Source organism: Pollachius pollachius (assembly GCF_949987615.1).
Source record: "Pollachius pollachius genome assembly, chromosome: 4".
NCBI lineage: Eukaryota > Metazoa > Chordata > Actinopteri > Gadiformes > Gadidae > Pollachius > Pollachius pollachius.
This window is the reverse complement of record NC_136937.1, coordinates 19,625,451-19,640,318: the sequence shown is the minus strand read 5'-3', so window position 1 is coordinate 19,640,318 and position 14,868 is coordinate 19,625,451. Positions and strand designations below refer to the sequence as shown.

Genomic DNA, 14,868 nt, shown 5'->3' with positions numbered 1-14,868 from the left:
AGTTTTGCCTACAACTGCCACTTTAAGTTCAGCCACTGTCGCAGCACAGCTGTCCACAAGACTCTTATTAAATAGGACTGGGTCAGAGGGGGCACTGTTTAATGGAAAGTCATCAACAAAACTTACAGCTAAATCTTCAGTTGAGGGGCCTTCACCAGGATCACAAGGTCCATGTGCTTTAAGATGCTTTCGAAACCCTGAAAAAGTACCAAAGAAACGAGAACAAGCAGGCTGACCACATTTCAGACGAAGTGTCTTTCCTGAACAAAGTCCGTGGATCACCTTCAAGTGCTTGATTAGTGAACTGTCATTTGCTTGAGGGCCTTTGCAAATGAAACAAAACATCTCAAGGTGTCAAAATCAGTGCAGCATCCGAGCTCTCATCTCTTTGACCCTGGGATTCACCTTGGCGGTAGCAGTATCAATCTGATAAACTGCGGTTTGCAAGAAGTGGTAGACATTGGCCAGATCCCTGTTGTACGAGGTAGCGAAGACGAAATGAGCTTTAAAAAGCTCGTCAAAAGAGGCAAGAGAATCTGGTGACTGACACGGGATTGCATGTTTGTCGATAACAATGAAATATTTGTGTGTGGCGCTCCTCTTGGTTCCCACAGCCAGTAGATAGGGTTGACGGCTCTCTGTGAAGCTGTCCAGATGCCCTTCAATACTGGTCCCAGTCTGTGAAAAGAAAACTTAATCAGTCTTGCTATTAAAATGTATCTGTTGCAGTTTAGGGCCCAATCATCACCACCAGAATCACTTATTGCCACAAAATGCAAGATTTCAGCCTTATATTTTTTATTTTGCTAAATGTAAAATAAATAGATTTATTCATATCAGCGTATCTGGGGCTGATGGTGATCGATCTGTGGGGAGCCAAATCAGAGAAATATCACACGGCACTCGCTGATTACAGATGAGCATGGTCATCACATGATTTCACAAGAGTATAGTTTTAAGATTTAATATTTCGGACAGAACAGTGAGCCCTTTTAAACTTTAATTAAACTGTAACATTACCTTGATGAATTTCACAAGGTGGTCAATGGCTTGTCTGGCAGAGAGCTTTCCTGGTCTCTTGTTGCGGCCATGAGGTGATGGTGGCATGAGGTGGATAAGGAGCAAGATGGAGGACATCTCACTGTCCCATCCTGAAAATACAAGAAAATTCAGAAAGACATTCTTACTAAAATGTTTATATTTTTGTTCCAAACCATTTCCTTCTTCCATTATTATTATTTCTTTAATTTGAGTGTACCATCTTCCAGTTCTTCTGTTGTGGATTCAGCGTTATGAAGGAGATCTTCAAGGTCGCTTGTCTGGGTGAGGCCACGGGTTTGTTCAAGGACTTTCTGCCTGTAGTGAGTAGGCCACTTCTCCAGGAACTTTGCAGAGATGTCATCACCAAACATCAGACTGAAATCCTGCACTATCTGCAGACAAGATGGAATACAGAAAACAACATGGCATATATTGTTAATAGGTGCACCAGGGCTGACCAGGAATGTGATCTGTTTAAGTCATTTTTCATTTCAGCTTGATTTTAATGCAAGGCATTCGAAGAGCAACATACATTCCCGTGATGTCAAGAAATCTTGGAAAGGTGGTGAATATTTCAGAGGACTTCACTGGGTCATGAACCATTTCTTGGCGATGGATGAAGGTCTGTTTCATCTTCTCCTTGATGATTGCTTCATCAGTTGTATGCTTCATGAGTGCGATGGCCTCGCAACACTGGGTTTCTGTGGTTAGCCGATTTTCCTTACTGAAGGGGGTTCTGTCACCAGAATCTGGACCACCTGTAACAGTGATCAGTGAACAGTGACCTGTAACAGTGAAACCACATACTGATGCAATACTTGCTTTACTTCTCAAAATAGTTAAGCCACTTTCACCCCTTACACAAACGGCCAATCGTCTTTTTGCTAAACCCCCTGCGATGCACATCACTGTAACAAAAAAGCACTATGCACATTAAAGATGAATTGAACATGTGAACTCATGAAAAAAAAAAATCTAACACACTAAAAATCATGTACCTGTCAGTGGCTGAGGGTTTCTTTTCTTTTGTCCCTCTGAGGCTTCTTTTTGAAGCGTTTTCACTCTCCATGCAAGAAATCCACCCCCATCTACTGGATTGTAATAATGCTCTTAAAAACCAAGAAAGTGTTTATTTTTAATCCTTAAAAAACTAACACATGTTCTTGTCTGGAGAATTGATGAAATCAAGGTCAACCAGTCTGACATCTGCTGTGTTCAACTTGTTGAGGTTAGGAGACAAGGTCAGCATTTAGAAATGTTAATAATTTGTTGCAATCTCACTCGGTTTTTTGATCAATACTAGAAGGAATGAGTGAAGAGGTTAGACTTGTTTTATTTACTTACATAGCCCAAAGTGCCCTGGGGATCGGCCAGGTATGGAAACAATGCAGTGATGCCCTTTGCGTAGTCCTCTTTAACACGCCTTGAAGGGCTCGTCCTAAAGTATGCACACACACACACGTATGAGATCCAAATAAAAGTACTCCTATGCCGACGCCTACTGCACTTGGTCTGAACCAAATACAACCATAAATGTTAGGGTTGGATGTTAATTACATGACAACATACCCATGTTCACTCGCCATGTGTGCAACCAATATCTTCACCATGTCACGTCTTCTGGAATCTGTTAGGCTTTTTTTCCGAGCCTACTCTGTAAGGATCCTCTCTCCTCCAGGTTTCTCCCTCAGAATCTTTTCAATCATCTAAGTGTGAGGGGAAAATAAAGAGGGGAGGGACATGGATTTGGTGGCCAATTACATTTACAGTGACAAAAATGTAAACCATGCTGATCATCTTGATCTCTCCATCTGCAAAGCTTACCCGAGCAAGACGAGTCAGGTCATCTCTGTTTCTTTGGCCAGGACTAGGCTGCAAAATGATGGTGTCATCAGAGTCCCCTTCATTTTCTGCACTAGAGCTGAGAAAGGAGCTGTTGCTGCTGGCAACGGAGTGGCTTGTAGAGGGGCTCACTGATTCTAGCATGTTAACATAACAGGTGTGATTATAATAACATGTCATTATTAAGAGGGGATCATCTGTGATAAGAGTAATGTAAAAGATCACATTAGATTAGGATGGATCCACACACCAAGCTAGTTATTCCTCAGATGCTTTTTTAAGTGTCTGAAGAGGCATGTTTATTCAAAATGTCATGCAACGTGGATAAGTCTCTCTTTACTATGTTGCATTACAAGGTTAGGACTAAATGGATTATAAGACTCCAAGTTAACAAGTTACTCACCCTCAAAATCTGAGCCCTTGGGCAAACAGACTTCAAGCACACCCAGGTCTGGTTTCATTACGAGAAACGCAAACGCGTCCTCGTCAACTTCAGTGTTCAAATCATCATAGACTTTTAAGTCCAAGGTAGGAATTTCAAATTTCTTGGAAACTGTGAAATCAAAAAAATATTGCACAAGATTCATACTGTTGTGCAATTCATCTTATTTTTATTATAGGTCACATCTGTGTCACTTCACATCTGAACCACTTAAAACAACGATTTTATAAGTTTACGAGTGCAATGCTATGAGCTTGCAAATCTGCATTTTATTTCTTATTTTGGTAACACTTTATATTAAGGTACACCTATTAACCATTAATTAGTTGCTTATTAGCATGCAAATTAGTAACATATTGGCTCTTCATTAGTCATTATTAAGTACTTATTAATGCCTTATTCTGCATGGCCTTATTATACAACCAGTAAGCCATTAACTAAGAGTTTTCCCTCAATAACCTCAGAATTATTGCTTATTAGCAGTAAGTAAGGAAGTTGTTGCATATGAATTATGATCTCGATATGCTTTGCTTAGTATGGACTTTATAAGGTGGTAGTACCACAAGAAGTTATTCTCCCTTAATAACACTTAATGAATATGGTCTGTTCTTACATAAAAAATACACAAAACTACAAGTGTTAATAGTGTCCAAATAACTCTAAATTAAGTCTTTGTTACTTAGAATATGTTCCCCATACTAAAGTGACATCTTGATCATTACTAATTCACTAGTAATTGAACACTTATTAACCAACACATGTTCCCTAATCTAAAGTTGCCTCCTTTTTACACTTAGTTAATATATTATAGCACATAACTACTGCAATGAACAAGCGATGGGTTACACCTTTGAAAAAAATGGATCTATCTATAGGTTCCCTCTCATTCAGTGGTAGAATAACAAAGACAGCACAAGTACAAATACCTCATTTATTAAACCACTGGTTCAGGTTTTCCCAAGGCTGACAACAAATACTGCCTGAAAATTCAAACACTGACAAGTATCAATGTTTATAAACATGTCATACAATATGGTATCAAATGTATAAGCAGGTCATACTGTATGATAATACAGGTACTCTATTGTTGAACATCTGTGTGATCCTTTAACCAAAATCTGCCTGCTTAAAAAAAACACAATATAAAATACTGCACAATATTAAGTACAAAAATACAATAAATTGCACAATCTAAAAAATATAAAACCTGCACAGCTCAACATGAACTTGCTCTTCATCAGCTAAACTACACTTGTCAAAGCTTAGAACAAATGTACTGAACTGTACAAACATTGCACTTTCACAGCCTAAACTTGCTCTATAATTACTGCATCAGGTGATTTATTTCCCCTGTGCACTAACAAGGATATAACTAAATCTGCACAGGTTAATATTTCACGTTTCCAATACAATACAACCGATCTTTAACTGAACAAAGCAGATCACTTAAGTCTTTAATATTTCATCAACAAGGGGAGGAGTTGGCCTTTGGCCTTCATGTCCTCTATAATGCTCTTCTTCTCAGGGGTAATGTGCGTTGCACACCTCTTAGCAAAGGACTGCAGGGTCTCAGTTGCAGGATCATACTTCAGGGTCTTGAAGGTTTCAGGATCCAATGCTGAGCTCTGCAATTGCAGCAGTCATCTTGATGGTTCCCCGGTCCACGCCATTGATTCTGAAGGCTTCAGTCATGGTGCGGACTTTGCTTAAGCTTTTCAAGACTTTTTTATATCTGCTGATAACCTCAGCTGGTCCTTTTGCTGAAAAATATATAAAACAAAAACAAAAGAACACGAGAAATGAGCACAAACAACGGCTTAAGGTCAGCTGAAATTGCTCAAACCGGTCACTTCTCTTTTGATAAAAGTATGAAGCATATTCTAGGAATGGGACAATCCGCTCATCTACTGATATGATTACATGCACAATATGTGGTTCAGAATTCAATGCAAAAATGATACTCTAAGATCTGTTTAGTTGGTAAGTCTTACGGTTCAGAATTATGTTTACTTCTGAGAGACAAATCTTTCTAGCAATACATTTGATGTTGAATAATAATTAGTGTGAATGCTGCAAAATAAAATGAAGCTTTATTCTTGATGAAAGCCACATTTTTTACTTTAGACATTTAATTTTTATTTATCATCAAATTCCTAGTATATTCAGACTCTAGAACTGAAGATCTGTATTTTTGCCTCATAATTACTTCAGAACATATATTTTTAACAGCTCTTCCAATGCTTTTATTAATAATTACTTTTCATGACCACTTGTTGCTAACAGGGCAGGTGGTTCAAGTTATGCCATTCTTACCTCTCACATGAGCTTTTCCAAGCACAGCCACAGTTGCAGATGCAGGTGGCTGTGTCCAACGTTTCTTCCGTCTTTGGATGACAACATCACTGTCCGAGGACTCACTGATGTTTGGAGAAGATGGGGGAATGACGTCATCTTCATCCATGTTACCATCGTCATCCTCGTCGTCGTCCTCCAAAGTAAATACTTTTGGTTGAGCTTTGATCAAATAGGAGGATAGATGAGACAAAGATCAGATTGTTATGAAGACATATCACACCTTTCATTACAATTACATTACATTTTGCAGATACAAGTTGCTCCCAAATCACTCACATGATTTCTTCTTTCGCATGATTTGCTCACGCAAGAAATTGCGCTCTTGCTCAAGATCCTTTATTATTTTTTCTTGCCATTGGATCCTTGCTTCTAGGAACTCCACTTTGGAGATTGACCCTTAAAAACAAAAATGAGAGCAGGATACAAAAAATATTATGATTTGACAGTATTGAGTGAGTGAGTGAGTGAGTGAGTGAGAGAGAAAGAGAGAATGACATGCATGTAACAAAGGTAGTGGACCAGATATGGTGTGTGCGGCTGCCTCAACTTGATTTGTAAGCACATGTATACTGACAAAATCTGGCAACAACTTTAATCTCAGGCAGGAAAAATCCCTAGCAAAAAATGAAACTCTGCTAAGATACACTGCTAGAAAATGAGAAATCATTACCTGATCCAAAGCTGCTTATGCTGCTGCGACTTGGAGCAGAGCTTCCTTCAACTTCAGGACCTACAGTATGGCATAGGTACAACAAAATCAACATATGAATAGAGGACTTTCAATGTTTAAACACATTTGGACAAGCTAATTATTTAGGTATTAAAGTTACTTGAAAGTTGACAAAGAAAAATTTACCATCCAAATCATTTTTGGTCACCTCTGTCATCGAGTCATTTTTAGGGACTTTTAGGGACATTTTCTTCTTGGCCTTAGGCTGTAAAAATATAAATAAATTCATGTCACTATAACCGGCAAAATGTAAGTTAAATAATCTACACAAGATTCAAAAGCTCTTCTTGTTCGAATGACTGCATAGTGCATAATTTATTTTTCATTACAAAATATGGTTCATACTAAAGCATTACATGTGCACCTACATTCACATTTTATGTTAATGTTAGTTTCTTTCCTAATATTCACCCAGCTCACGTGCACACTCACGCACTCAGCTAGCTTAACGTTACATTAGCTAATTAGCCTACACACTGCAGATAAATAGGAGGGTTTACTACTCTTTAACTATGTAAACGGCCCGAGGACGGGCGTTATGATGTGCTTACAAAACTCAGGGGGAGTTTCAATTAACAGGCTAGCGCTTAACTTACCATTTTTGTTACACGAATTTCCCTCTTCACTCTCCAAACTGTGAACGAAACGGCAAATACCCACCTTCTCCGAATCTTTGACGTGACTGGTGGCTCCCTTTGGATGATTGGATGAGGATGTCACATGACAGCATAGTAACAGTCAATGATTGGATGAGAGCAACGGCGAACACGGCTACGGATTGGTAGATTGTTATGTCAATTACTGTAATGGCACTTCGCGCCATTCTTTGATGCAGGACTGCGAGACTGTTTACACATTTAGACATCAAAGAAGACGGGTGCGCGGGGCAATATTATGAGCTTTGAATCTAATATTATTCCATAGGTATAGGTTTAACAAATATGTTGTTGGGTTACGAGTTTTTGAGTCGAATACATTTTAGACGGTGCCCCAAGGAAAACTACAAGTTCACCAGATGGTTAATGAAAGAAGGCCTACTTCGAAAATGGATGAAATGCCCCTCTTGCTCTCATGTTATGAAGTTGAAACGGTCCTACGGCAAAAAGGAGGCAGCATGGTGAGTAGAACAACTAGACATGTGCCTTATTTATTAATTCTTTCTTTGTGTGTAAGCATAGGGGAGTGTGCAGCATGCAGCCATCCAATTATATCTGCTAGAATTCAGTGGCAAATCCTATATTTTACGACAATCTTTTTAATACAGAAGTTATGAGTGGTGTACACACAAAATATGCTAAGTCACATCTAGACAGTCACAATACAAATCACACACACAGCTGCAAATTTTAATTTTTAAGTGAGCTACTGTTTATTTGGTAGAGATAGGGGTGTTCATGTTTCCACAAAGTTCTATATGTGTACAAAATCTGAAATGAAAAATGCCTTTTTACCAATTTTAGATCACATTCCTGGTCATATTGTTCACCTATTTAACAATACATGCCACCAATCAGCTTGACTTTAAACTTGTACATGCACAGGGATTAATTGATTGATATCACCCTTTTCATGCTGCGTGGCACGTAAGCACAAGTGGTGACAAGTAGAGTAGAGTAGACACAGCTAAATTTACTCAAATGTCCCAATTTAAGGTGTAACAGTTGTAGATATTACTTGTCAAGTAGGCCTAGAAATGGGACTGTTCTGTTGTGCTTTGAGATTGCATGGGGGGAGGGAATCACAAGGACTACTACCTTGTTCAATCCCAATCTTAGCTGTTTCAACACTTATACATAAACATCTATGTCCCCCTCTCCATCTTCATTTATGTTACATTTTTATTAAGTGAAATCAGCACAGTATCATAGGTTTTTATTTTGTTACATTAACCTTTGGATTTAATCATCAGGACATGCCGAGATTCCTGTCACAAAGGGAAAACGGTGTCGAGGTCCATCCGAAGTGGCTCAATGTTTGAGAATTCTCACATTCGACTGCATACGTGGATGCATTACATCTACAGGTGCGTGGTTTTACATTGTATAATAACAAAAGCCATCAAAGACAAACTCGGACCATATTGTTTTCTTTGAATGTTCTCACTATACTGTTGGTTGGGATGGGTCCTATAAGAGCCAATGCTTACGAGACATGAGTTTATACATTATATGGGAAGAATTCTGAACATTGGTCGAATTTATCAACTATGTGTAATTGTATAAGTACTGGGTTGTGAAGAGTCCAATGTAGTACAAAGGTCTTGTGGATTTTTAGGTTTTAGGTGGTTCCCGGAAATTGTCTCAAAATAACTTAATTCATTGGCGAGAAAAAAACCCACACAAGTTCAAAAGAACTTAACTTTTCTAAACAGACACTTCACTGTGCTAATTTACTCAGTATCCATTTTTTCGGTTGTTTCTTAAAACTCTTCAAAGATACAGCAGATTTAATTTGTTTTGGGATTTTATTCCATTCCTCCCCTCATACAGGGAATGTTCTTCACCCTACTTTGCTTTTGAGATTTGTTGTTTCCGGTTAAATACACTCTTGTATTCAGGCTATGAGTATCTGCTGTGTCTGCAAGTGGGACTGCAAATGAGAAATTATGGTTATAATTATGACAACTTAAGAAATTGGTTTTAACCCCCCACTTCTAAATTGTGTCATTGAAATATTTATCTGGTTGATCTATTACAGATTCGCCCAAGGCCTTCGACTGAGACAAGTGGACATGCTGCAGGAAGGAATTACTCTGAGTTCTGCAACTCTGAGTAAACTTGCAGACAAGCTGCGGAGAGTTTGCAAATCAGGAATGAAAAGAATGAGAAGAAGAGGCAAGCAGACTGTTGGACAAAGAGCAGAGATTGTTATGATAGATGAAAGCAAATTTGGCCATAAAAGAAAGGTATGAAAGTTACTTAAACAATTATGAGTATTACTTTGATGCCAAATACATGATTTTGTGTCTAAAAACATGTCTTCGATGTTGGTTAAGTCTGAGCTAAACTCAGCTACTGAAAGTAGAGACAATACATACATTTAAAACCTGTTTTTGCCTGAGGTGCTTGGAGGTGTATCTGCTGTATCTCGAGAAGTAACTACTGCATTATGAAATAAGATACATTGTAGTTCATTGATGCAATAGAGGGGAATGTCAGTTTTAAGAAACCACATTATTCCTACACCCCAGAACAGTTCAATATTTGTAAACATGCACCACTACTCCAAAGCTAGAGAGAACTTTTGAATTTTTGACTTATGATTTATTCTCTCCCATTTCCCACCATTATTGCAGAATCATTGTATTGTGAGTGCCATTGTCCTCATTTTGAAATATTTGCTCTTGTGAATTTCAGTACAACAGAGGACGGGCAAGCAACAGGAGTTCCTGGGTGTTCGGAATGCTAGGGATTAAGAATGACAGGAGGAGACCCATTCTTAAGATTGTGCATCACCGTTCAGTCAGGCATCTCTTGCCTCTAATAAAGAAGTATGTTTGTCGTGGAAGCTCTGTCATTTCAGATGGGTGGAGGTCTTACCGCCGTCTTCAGGATGAAAGGTACAATCACCTGACTATCAACCATCAAGATTTTTTTGTCGACCCTGTTACAGGTGCACATACACAAAACCTGGAGAGATTTTGGGTTATTTGCAAGTCAACTATCTGGAGACAAAGAGGGAACCGCACACAAAAACTGTTGAGGGATCACTTAGATGTAATTGAGTGGACTTATTGGCGTGGAAAACATCACAATAACGGAACACTTGGAATGCTTTTGCATGACATTAGGAAAAAATATCCAGTATGAAACCTGTCTGAAATGTAGATGCAGATATCAAGTTGATATTTATACTACCAGTCAAAAGTTTCGACACACTAAATGTACTGTTACCTCTGAGAAAAATACTATTATCATGGACATGAAGGCCAAAGGCCAACTCCTTCCCTTGTTAAAGTATTAAAATGCAAGTGAGCTTCTTTGTTCAGTTAAAATTCTGTTATATTGTATTGGAAAAGTGAAATATTTGTGCACGGGAAATAAATCAACCTGATGCAGTAATTATAGAGCAAGTTTAGGCTGTGAAAGTGCAATGTTTGTACAGTTCAGTACATTTGTTCTAAGCTTTGACATGTGTAGTTTAGCTGATGAAGAGCAAGTTCATGTTGAGCTGTGCAGGTTTTATATTTTTTAGATTGTGCAATTTATTGTATTTTTGTACTTAATATTGTGCAGTATTTTATATTGTGTTTTTTTTTAAGCAGGCAGATTTTGGTTAAAGGATCACACAGATGTTCAACAATAGAGTACCTGTATTATCATACAGTATGACCTGCTTATACATTTGATACCATATTGTATGACATGTTTATAAACATTGATACTTGTCAGTGTTTGAATTTTCAGGCAGTATTTGTTGTCAGCCTTGGGAAAACCTGAACCAGTGGTTTAATAAATGAGGTATTTGTACTTGTGCTGTCTTTGTTATTCTACCACTGAATGAGAGGGAACCTATAGATAGATCCATTTTTTTCAAAGGTGTAACCCATCGCTTGTTCATTGCAGTAGTTATGTGCTATAATATATTAACTAAGTGTAAAAAGGAGGCAACTTTAGATTAGGGAACATGTGTTGGTTAATAAGTGTTCAATTACTAGTGAATTAGTAATGATCAAGATGTCACTTTAGTATGGGGAACATATTCTAAGTAACAAAGACTTAATTTAGAGTTATTTGGACACTATTAACACTTGTAGTTTTGTGTATTTTTTATGTAAGAACAGACCATATTCATTAAGTGTTATTAAGGGAGAATAACTATTCTTTTGGTACTACCACCTTATAAAGTCCATACTAAGCAAAGCATATTAAGATCATAATTCGTATGCAACAACTTCCTTACTTACTGCTAATAAGCAATAATTCTGAGGTTATTGAGGGAAAACTCTTAGTTAATGGCTTACTGGTTGTATAATAAGGCCATGCAGAATAAGGCATTAATAAGTACTTAATAATGACTAATTAAGAGCCAATATGTTACTAATTTGCATGCTAATAAGCAACTAATTAATGGTGAATAGGTGTACCTTAATATAAAGTGTTACCCTTATTTTTAATCATGAAGATTTTTGAAAATCTAGAATATACTTTTACAGCGAACATTACCTCAAATCATTCATTTTCTCAGTGTACACGAAACAACATTTAGAGATGGGGTTCCAAAATCAAATACATTATACCTCTAAGGGTCCTTGACGACCACAATAATAATAAATATAAGACATCACCACTAATTTACACATGACACCCAGTAGGCTGTGCAGATTGTTTCACTCACCACACTCCAAAAATGATTTGAAGGTCAGTTGCCCTTCATAACAAATGTATTTTTGGCGCTCTCGGTACTTCACTCTTACAGCATGCATCCTTTACGGGGAAAAAAAGAAAGATACTAAGATTCAGAGTAAAATACACGTGTTTGCTAGCGGTCCACACACACTTACTAACCGAAGAACAAACTGGTAAAAGTCAACTCAACACGTGCTTGCTAATTGAACAGCAGAGAAAACAGTCCACACATACTAGACTGATCCATAGAAAATGTAATTAAAACACACTTGCTAACCGAGGGCACAAACCAAATTCAGAGTAAACCTTCGATAAAATGGTCAATAAATATTAAGCTCAGTGAAAGCATAAATGTGGTAAATGAAGCTAACAAGAGTGAGGCTTGGTTTAAATTCACATCTAACATTATAGTTTGTGCTGAAGCTAACGTTAGCATCGACATTGGCAGTTACGCAGTGTGAGACCCACAAACTCGCCAGCTGCAATGTTACTCACATGCATTACATTTCAAGTAGGCCAAAACAAATTTTGCTGACATTTTATCTTAAATAAAATCGAATTTAGTAGTTTGCTGACTTACCTGTCTCAACGCCGTCCACAACTGCCGCTCACCTCAACTGCGATAGAAAATGGCGGCAGAAACGAAACCTAAGAAAGTTTAGTGGGTGTGTTCTTGATATTACTCCAATAAGATTTACTCTATTTTTTTCCTCCGACTTTAGTGGCCACTGGAAATGATTACAATCCAAAATGAGTAAAAATTACTCTTTTAGAGGAAAATAATGGTAACTCTGAAAAAAATACTCTCTAATTTTTCCTGTGTACTTCTCCAATTGGCCCGAAGCCTATGCCATCCCCGATCAGGAAGCTGAGACCGTGGCCGACGCCCTGTTGGAAGGCATGTTCAGCCGTTTTGGGGTGCCAGAGACATTGCATAGCGACCAGGGGAGAAATTTTGAGTCCCGGGTGTTCTCCGCTATGTGTGAGCGCCTGGGCATCCATAAGACCCGCACCACTCCCCAGAGGCCGCAGAGTGATGGACTGGTGGAGCGCTTCCACCGCACCATGGGCCAACAGCTGGCCATCCTCACCTCCCAGCACCAGAGAGACTGGGATAACCACCTTCCCCTGGTTCTCATGGCTTGCCGCACCGCCGTGCAGGAGTCTACGTCATGCACGCCTTCCCTTCTCATGCTGGGAAGGGAGCTTCGTAGCCCGGCGGAGTTGGTATTTGGTCATCCGCCGGATGCCCAAGACTGTTCCCCTGGCCCTGAGTATGCCAGGAGACTCCAAGATCGCCTGGAGTCGGCCCACCTATTTGCCCAGGAGCAACAGCAGAGGGCAGGGGTGAGGCAGAAAAGGAATTACGACATAAAAAGCAAAGGCCGGCATTTCCAGGCGGGAGAGCTAGTTTGGGTGTTCAATCCCCAAAGGAAGAAGGGGAGATGCCCTAAACTGGACAGTCCTTGGGTGGGCCCCTGTCGAGTTCTGGAGAGGCTGGGTGAGGTGGTGTACCGGTTGCACCTACCACCTAAAGGAAGAAGGGTGGCACTACACAGAGACAGACTGGCTCCGTACCAAGGGGGTGCCTCCCCACTGGCCCAGGGGGGTCCCGTTGCCCCTCGCTGCCGCCCTGCTGCCTCAAAGCCCACCCCCCCGGCGACACCGGCAGGGCCTCGGTCAGACGCCTTTACCCCAGCTGGCGGGGATAACCGGCCCTCCCCTGTATCCGATACCCTTTGCCCCCCGCCCCCCCGCCCCCTCCCAGGTGCTGAAGACCCCGTTCCCTTTGTACTCGAGGCCCGGGGAGGGGGTTCTCGACGGCCCAGGGGGCCACCAGGGCACTTAAAAGACTTTGTTTGCTATCTGTAGGATGAGTTTAGTAATTTTGTTCAGCGTTGTGCCTGTTGTTATGTGGGGGGGGGGGGGGGGGGGGGGGGGGGGGGGTTGAAGCACGTCATGTTAAAGGGAAGTTACGTTTATTCTGGGGGCTGTTTTTTCTGGGATTCCTCGGGGAGAGGAACTTTGTGAAGGGGTGGTAATGTAGCGTCACAGGGTTTGGGAGGAAGGGGCGGGCCTTCTGAGAGGGGGGTCCCGGGGGTTTCCTTCCGGGTGGGTGTGTCCGGTCGTTGAGTGTTCCGGTTGAGCTGCGCCTGTCTGTCCTTTTGAGGAATCTAATAAAGCTCCTATGGACTTACTTCGCTCATTACCTCGCCTGTGGTCATTACAATATCTTCCTGCGTGTCTGCATCCATGCCGTTTCTAGTCCTCAGTCCCAACATAATGGTGAACTCGTCTCCTCGGCTATGGAATCGCAACAATGTTGCAACCTAGGGAGGGCGCGTCACTAACGTGTACGCTTGTATTACAGTCAACGAAGATAATGTGGTTATCAAAATAGTAATTTTAATGAAGGCACAATGGAAAATGTAATTGAGTAAAGAGTAGAATTTTAAATCAAATATTTACTAGAGTAAGAGTAAAATTATAGACTTAAGAAAGGAACGTGAAAAGTACTCGTTACCCGAAAAAGGTACTTTTTTACTCATTTGCGTTAACGCATTACTACCCACCACTGATTATATGATATGTAGGCCTATTAGGCTATATGATATTATTTAGATATAGAGCTCCAGGACTGTAACGCAAGTGTTGTAGGCCTATACTTCTTTATTTGGGTAACCGTTCTGCTGTTGGTGTATAACATGTCGGACTCTTGTCTCTGGTATTTCCACAACAAGACTCGTAGTGGGGGTTACCTCAGCCATGGTTGAGAAGGTATTGGGGGAGAGGAACTTTGCTTTGACTCCCTGAAGTACATGAACCAAGACATAGAGGAGAAAGGGATTGTTGCCTGAGATTTTCTCCCGCTTGAGCCCCGCTTCCCGCTGCCCGCTGCTGAGGGACCACCGCCTCGGTGTTGCCCACTGCCCGCTGCAGGAGGCGGTGGTGCCTAAGCGCTGCCCTCTGCCCGCTGCTGAGGCGGCGAGGCTCTGGCGTGAGAAAATCGTGGTCAACAATCGCGGGCAACAATCCCTTTCTCCTCCATGTCGTCGTTCAGTCTACTTCAGATTGATTTGGACGTGGAAGAACCAGAGACGTCGGAGAAC

The 14,868-nt window shown here is 40.4% G+C and overlaps 1 long non-coding RNA gene and 1 pseudogene across 2 annotated transcripts; both read right to left on the bottom strand.

Moving 5' to 3' along the window:
* Positions 1-548: 548 nt before the first annotated feature.
* On the bottom strand, positions 549-1,398 carry LOC307074985. The gene is made up of 3 exons (XR_013811827.1): positions 1,259-1,398; positions 1,021-1,151; positions 549-678 (listed from the first exon to the last, which is right to left on the bottom strand). It is a non-coding gene; the product is annotated as an uncharacterized lncRNA (long non-coding RNA).
* A 3,381-nt stretch (positions 1,399-4,779) lies between these two features.
* On the bottom strand, positions 4,780-6,567 carry LOC307074762 (annotated as a pseudogene). Its single transcript has 5 exons — positions 6,537-6,567; positions 6,351-6,410; positions 5,957-6,076; positions 5,639-5,839; positions 4,780-5,085 (listed from the first exon to the last, which is right to left on the bottom strand). The product of its transcript is annotated as an uncharacterized misc_RNA (transcript).
* Positions 6,568-14,868: the final 8,301 nt, after the last annotated feature.